Raw genomic sequence first — 7591 nt, 5'->3', positions numbered from 1 at the left:
TATATATATATATATATATATATGATTTATGTATATATATATATAAATTAATCAAAGGACATACTAAGTATGTCTACCTGCTTGAAATAACGGTCAAAACTCATGATCAAATCGTCAAAAATACACTCATGATAACTACAGAAATCAACCGAAGGCAAATTCGGTTAAGACAATCAACTAGCATACGTTCAAGTATTTGGACTCACGTGGACCGGTTTCTGCACTGGCAAAATAAGCCTTAGCTTCTTCAGCACGCGTTACCAAGATTAGAGATTCCCAACTCATCGTTGTGAAGTTTGTGCTGTTTTTGGCGATTTAATAATGAGTTTTGACTGTTATTTCAAGCAGGTAGACATACTTAGTATGTCCTTTCATTAATTTTAATCCCTCGGCTATTTAATGCCATTTTTAGCCTGCTCTCTGTGTCATTGATTCTGTTATTATCATTCTTAAAATAGTTACATTGGATAATAATAGAATTAATGACACCTTCGCAAATTAATCTTTCGTAAATTATATATATATATATATATATATATATATATATATATATATATGTATGTATGTATGTATGTATGTATGTATATGGATATGGATGTGTATGCGTGTCTATATGTATGTATATATATACAGTATTGCGTGTGAAAGCACGGGTAATAACTATATTTGCTTGTTTATCCAGTTTAACTCCCAAATCACGTGTAAGATGTATATACATATAGAATGATGCATGTGCAGCAGAATAAGCTATAATACATGGATATACTCTTATAAATTTGAAAGAACAACAGAAAACAATATCAATGATATTTCAAAATATACATTTCTACATGTGCTGGAGAATAATTATTTAGAACCTACAGAATTATATATTTGAAATGTCACTGATATTGTTTCGTGTTATTCTTTTACATGCGTGTGCACTTTCAGACAGACAGACAGACACTCAGGCAGACAGACAGACGGACAGACAGATAGATAGATAGATAGATAGATAGATAGATAGATAGATAGATAGATAGATAGATAGATAGATAGACAGACAGATATTTCTATTGCTTACTTCTGCGGGCATATATGCTTACACAATTGTTATTCTAATACTTTGATATTTATTTTTAAAAAAACATCGGAGAATAGGGGACGTGGTATCTAGCATAAACTGTTAGAAGAAAGTAATTTAACATCAGCAGTGAAAATATCGAAAGGTATATTTTAAAGTGAGTATAATTGAAAAATTACATAGTTGAAATGTGTTTCCAGTAACGTAATATGCAAGAAAGAAATATCCCTTGCGTTTGTTTTCTGTAGGATACTTTCCTAGTATTCCTTGTATTATCTATTTCAATAATTCGGGAAGCTATAACTTGATACACATTAAGTTATAACCATTAAGGGATTGTCGACTCATGATTCAACCACCAAGTACCCAGATGCCTTATTTACTCTGAAATTTTGACATATTGAAATGTTATAAGCCAATGAGCCATAAATAAATGCACGACTGAACGCTTTGTGTCAAGGTAACTCATATTGTACAAAAATTAGCACAGCCCTCATCTCTTAATGCTACATGCTTCGCAGGATTTTAAAGCAAACAGAAAGCCAATGGATCTTCTGTCTTTCGTCCGAGATTTTGTCTACGTATTGATATTGGTTTCAAAGTTTGGAAGAAGAATAGTAATTTTGGGGGAGTGTGTAAGACGATTACATCCCAGAAATGCTAATCTTATCGACCTCGAAAGAATACAAGGCAAAGTAGACTTCGGCAGAATTTTAATTCTGAACGTGAAGAAAGACGAAATGACGCTTAAAATTGTGCATGATGTGCTAACGTTTCTGCCAGCTCGCTGCATGGTTTATGCATTGATATTATTAATCAGTAAATATTTTCAGTAAGAGACACGACAGAAACTACCAACATATCATGTATGCCCTTCTCCAATGTTTTTGTCAACGCAAACTTTTGCAAATATTTCTTTTATTTTAAGCCAGTGAGTAAAGACAAAACTTGTTATGTCCATCTCTATGCATATCAGTTTAGATTACCTGCAAAAACCATTTCTCATGTTTTATTCTTTTATGGTGTTTAAGCCGTGTTTGCTTTATTCCTCCTTGTTTCAGACGAAGGTTATGCCAGAGCTAGAACGCCACCATTGCCACTGTGAACTAGTTCCTCTTAAATCACACACATTGGATCACTCATACAGAAAATCAAATATTTCAAATTATTATTTATAGTCAGGTTTTGTATAAGCCTTTTCCTTTGAAATATTTTCGTCTACTTCTGCGATAAAGTTTCTTGTTTCTCATAGCGTCCTTATACACATGATGCAAGTAAATGTTACATTATGCTAACTACGTGGAATTGACATACACATTATCTATAGATTTTGCTGCTTAAATTAAAAGCTCTCCTTTGAAGATGGCATATTTTGTTAGCCAATCGATATCTGCAAACACGAGATTTAACAAACGAGAGACAGAGATGTAAATGAATACACAGAAAGACACACACACACATATACATAATACATACATACCTACATACATACCTACATACATACATAGATAAACACACACACACAAATATATTCAGACATTCATTATTTATACATAAATATATCCTCATTCATTATATATATATATATATATATATATATATATATATATATATGACTATACAAATGTTCCCTAACACATATTTCACACAGACACACACACATGCATACATACAAACATACACATGTTCCAAGAGTTTCAATACTTAATGATATGAGGGCATGAAATGAATATTTTTATGGTGTTCATATGTGGGATCATAATCAGTTATCCAAATTTTGCAAGGTTGTGTGTGTGTATGCGTGTTCGTGTGTGTATGCGTGTTCGTGTGTGCCTGTGTATGTAAGCATGCACATATATGCATACACACTTATAGACACACACATGCATATTTATAGACATATGCATGTGTATATATATATATATATATGTGTGTGTGTGTGTGTGTGTGTGTGTGTGTATGAATGTATAAGTATATGTATATATATACAGTCACACATCATATATACATGTATGTATACATATATATACATACACACACACACACTCACACATACACACACACACATATATATATATGTGTGTGTATTAAACGATGGTTTAAATTATCTAGCTTGTGAATATGTTTATGTAGGAATCCATATGCGTAGGTTCAATAAACCATCGTTTAAACTTGTTATTTACAGAGATCCATGTGCGGTGAGTTTAAACATATTATATTTACAAATTATCCATATTTCTCTATGTATGCACATATATGTGGTGTATATGTGTTTGTGTGCGCACGCGTTTTTGTTTGTGAACGAGTGTTTGTGAGCGTGTATGTGTGTGTGCGTGGTTGTATGTGTGTGATTGTGAATTTGTGTGCGTGTCTCTGTATGCTTGATTATATGTCTGATTGTATGTGTATGTAGGTGTGTAGGTTTCTGTTATGCATAAATAAAGTAAAATATAATGTAATAAACCGTTATTCTCAGTTTCCTATTTGCTGACAAAAAATCAGGTGTAACGAAAAAATTTCAACTTACTAACACACACACACACACACACACACACACACACACACACACACACACACACACACACACACACACACGCACATGCACGCACACACACACATGCACAAACAATCAAGCACGCACTCATACTCAAACATACGTGAACGGACACACGCGTACACAGAGAAAAGGTCCCGCTCAGAGACCCTCCTGTTGACAAACATAACCAGACAAATACTTAACAACGGTCACACTCAGACATAATTTTGAAGGCATAATGATGGTGCCCAAGACAAATAATAAGTATCTATGCGGTTGAATAAGATCTAGATGTTATTTTCAACTGTCCTGGTTGCAATTACAAGCCGTTCAACGTCACAAAGTTGTACGTTACCTGTTACCAATAGAGCATTCTAACAGAGAAACAATATAAAACTATGTAATATGGTTATAAATAATAATGTCATTAGGTACATGTAATATGGTTATAAATAACTACGTCATTAGGTACATGTTTCTCGACAGATATACACAGGATTTCAACTAACAGCCAAGTGCTCTCTGAAGGGGTGGGAGAAATCAACTCTGATAGTTCCGACAGCGATAAGGACATTTCTATTCCTCGTTATCAGCAAACTGAGCTACTGTTGACAATATTGGTATCCTATCAATATAGATCTTAGCTAGTAAGAAGACTTCTGAACATTATACCTGTACGCTTTGGAATACTGACGAGAATGATTGATATATATGTAGAAAATATTCTAAAGTCTTGTTCAACAGTTTTTTCATACAGTAAAAATACAAACTTGTGTAGCTTCTCACTTTCAACATAAACACGTAACACAACATTTTAGCTCTTATGTGTCCATATTTACACCTATTCGTGCCAGAAGGATTATGAACGGTGGCAAAATTTTCTCCGGTACGGAGTCTAGATGTATGTTTGCCTAATATGCCTAACTGGCCATATGGAAAAGACTACAACCAATTAAAGTAGACTTCTCTATAAAGTGAAGAAAGTAAAACGTTTGATATCTTAAATAGTACAAGACATAAGACCTAGAATATGTACTAGAGAAAGACGTCCTTTACCAGACATTGTTTACTATGACTGATAAAGCAAAATAAAGGTAATGAAGAACACGTAAATACCTGCGCTATGCATATGTGTGTGAATATATATATATATATATATATGTGTGCCTAATCATGCACGTGCTTACGTTTCAGCATGTTTATATGTACGCATGTTTGAAGTGGTATATCATATCAATATGTATGAGTGTTTATATTTATAAACTATAACTGAATACACTACGGGTGGAAAGCGTCACGCAGTTCTAGAATTTTCTCTGTAATCTGTGTGTATGTTCTGCAATCACATTGGAAATAGACAACTTACTCTTAAACATAGTAAAATACACAATTGTCCACCACCATATAGTGTATCTTATCAGCTTGTGTCTTATCTATAACTATTTACCGAATAATTGCCACAAAATTTCAGTACAAACATTGGAATTGACTGCGTAAAATGGCGCGCCCAGAGGTTATCACTGATTCAGCTGTGCTCCAACGTGGAGGGAAAGGTTCCGTGGGATGGTGAAGATAAAACGTAGAAACATTTCACATAAATACAATCAGAGAAACAAAGATTCTTATAGTGTGAGGTTCTCGTTAAGAATAATCATTTATTAATGTTATTTACAAACGTAGGACGAAAAGTCATTATAACAATGATAACTATTTACAATGTTTACTCAATGCCAATATATTCGCTGAGGAGAAAAGATACGATAACATCATGTCTAGTAGGTGGTTGCAGTTTATTTAGGGTAAAGTCTAACGTAGTAGTATTTGAAATTGGGACATAGAGCAATGTATGGTCGAATCTGCTATTACGTTCCATAAAGTAACATAAGGATTTGTAATGTAGCTAAAAAGCTTATTATATGTTCAGAGGATGATGTCCCAGTATTTGATACATGATTATCTTATGGTGGTAAAGTATGTAGCAAAAAATTCAAGCTTTTCGACCCATAGGATGCACTGTTTTGTTCTTGGACGAGAAAAACATCATTTCAAGACAGAGCTGAAAATAAGTTACCTTTACTACTGTTTAGGACCTTAGAAGCTAATGTTGCAATTGGAAGATCTGAAAGGCACACTGGATGAAATACGAAGTAAGTTTTAGCGAGATATTGAAGTTATAATACACATGGGCATAAGTTATTGCCGCATGTTATTTAATCTGGCGATATATTGTTTTTTGTCAAAGAACAAAAACGTGGGCTTTACACTAATAAAGGAGTGTTTGTGAACGTGTGTGTGCGTGCGTGGTTGTATGTGTGTGATTGTGAACCTGTGTGTGTGTCTCTGTATGCTTGATTATATGTCTGTGTGTTTAAGTGACTTATGATCAGCTGAATATCTTCATTTTGCGTATAAAATACTAAATCTAAATTGCGGGTTCGATTCAGATTTGAAATATTTCAATTTGTTTGTTCGCTGAAGCTACGAATATTTTATTTGAGTCAATATGGCTGCCCGTGTATGATAATTATTATACTAACTTGATTCCAGAAATACTTCAAGATTGCTAAATCTACCAAAGTGACTGAACGAGTCATAAAGTTTCATGAGGTTGTTTTTACTCGCATTTGTGTGTATAAAGCTAATCTTATAGACAACGTAAGTATACTCTCCCGAATATTCTCATACAAAATCACAGAGCTACGTACTTAAATGCATAACATAAATGGGAGCACAAACGAATAAACATTCATACATGCATACATACATACATACATACATACATATATATATACATACATACATACATACATACATATGTATAGGTAGTTAAATATATATCTGTTCTTGCGTTGCTATGAGCTACGATAAAAATATCGTAAATATGCTTTCTTTAGGTTGTTTTACACATCACGTTTACGGATATATGTATGTATGTAGATATATAGATAGATAAATATGTGTGTGTGTGTGTGTGTGTGTGTGTGTACGTGTGTGTATGTATGTATATATATATATATATATATGTATATATATATTCATGCATATATACATAAATACCTACGTGCACACATCTTAGTACTACTTCAAATAATGATCACATGAAGCTATATTGTAAAATCTATTGAGACACCAATGTAGTGAGCTTCTACTTATTAAACTAGTAGAAAGACTCATCTATGAATATAGAAAATTTTATGCATAAATTGTGACCATACATCAGATTGCATGGCCGTCGCACATTGGATCCAATGGACGGCTGACTGGGTGGCCGAATTGATGTCCAGCATTGTAGTGCGCTACAACGCTCTCTCAAAGACGGTTCAATATACAGTTGTAGGCGTTCGCTTATCTGGTTGACTTAGTAATTAAAACACATCCCCGTGTTTGGAATTAATTAACATTTTCTTAAACGCTAATATCCATACATTCTAAGTGGTTCTGCATATCTCGTTGCAGGTATTGAGTATTGGGCAAACTATTTCTTTTACATAATGATATATTATAAGATTTAATGGGGGAGATATAACTCTGGGTGGAGTGTGGGGTAGAGGAAAATGTGCAGTATTTAAGAAAACATATGTAGTAGTAGTAGTAGAAAGTAGAAAGTAGTAGTAGAAAATGAAAATAACCGAAGAACTGAAAACCACAGATCTTGGAATGGATCACAGATTATATCTCCCAAAAATCAAAATAGACAATAAAACAACATCAATAATAAATAGCATAAACCTGGCCGTCACGGAACTAACAACCACAGAAACAACAGGCAATATCACTGAGCTAAATGACATAATATATGCGGCAGCCACTGCAGCCACAAAAGAAGCAGGATACTCACTCAAACCCATCCGAACAGGAGTTCTACCACCCAAACAGACCTTGTGGATAAATAACATCCAGAACAAAATTAAAAAAAAGAGAAAAGATTTATCGATTCTCAACGAAATTAGTAAACAATCAACACTACTAAGTAACAAGAAGAAAACAAAACT

The 7591-nt window shown here is 33.6% G+C and overlaps 1 protein-coding gene across 1 annotated transcript in view; it reads right to left on the bottom strand.

Moving 5' to 3' along the window:
• Positions 1–7591, bottom strand: part of LOC128247383 (G-protein coupled receptor GRL101-like) — a 573113-nt gene that overhangs the window by 281666 nt on the left and 283856 nt on the right. The gene's annotated exons all lie outside the window — the stretch shown is intronic.

The sequence above is a fragment of the Octopus bimaculoides genome, chromosome 3 (genome assembly GCF_001194135.2).
Source record: "Octopus bimaculoides isolate UCB-OBI-ISO-001 chromosome 3, ASM119413v2, whole genome shotgun sequence".
Taxonomy (NCBI): domain Eukaryota; kingdom Metazoa; phylum Mollusca; class Cephalopoda; order Octopoda; family Octopodidae; genus Octopus; species Octopus bimaculoides.
The sequence above is the reverse complement of the archived record's forward strand: the minus strand, read 5'-3'. Positions and strand labels throughout refer to the sequence as shown.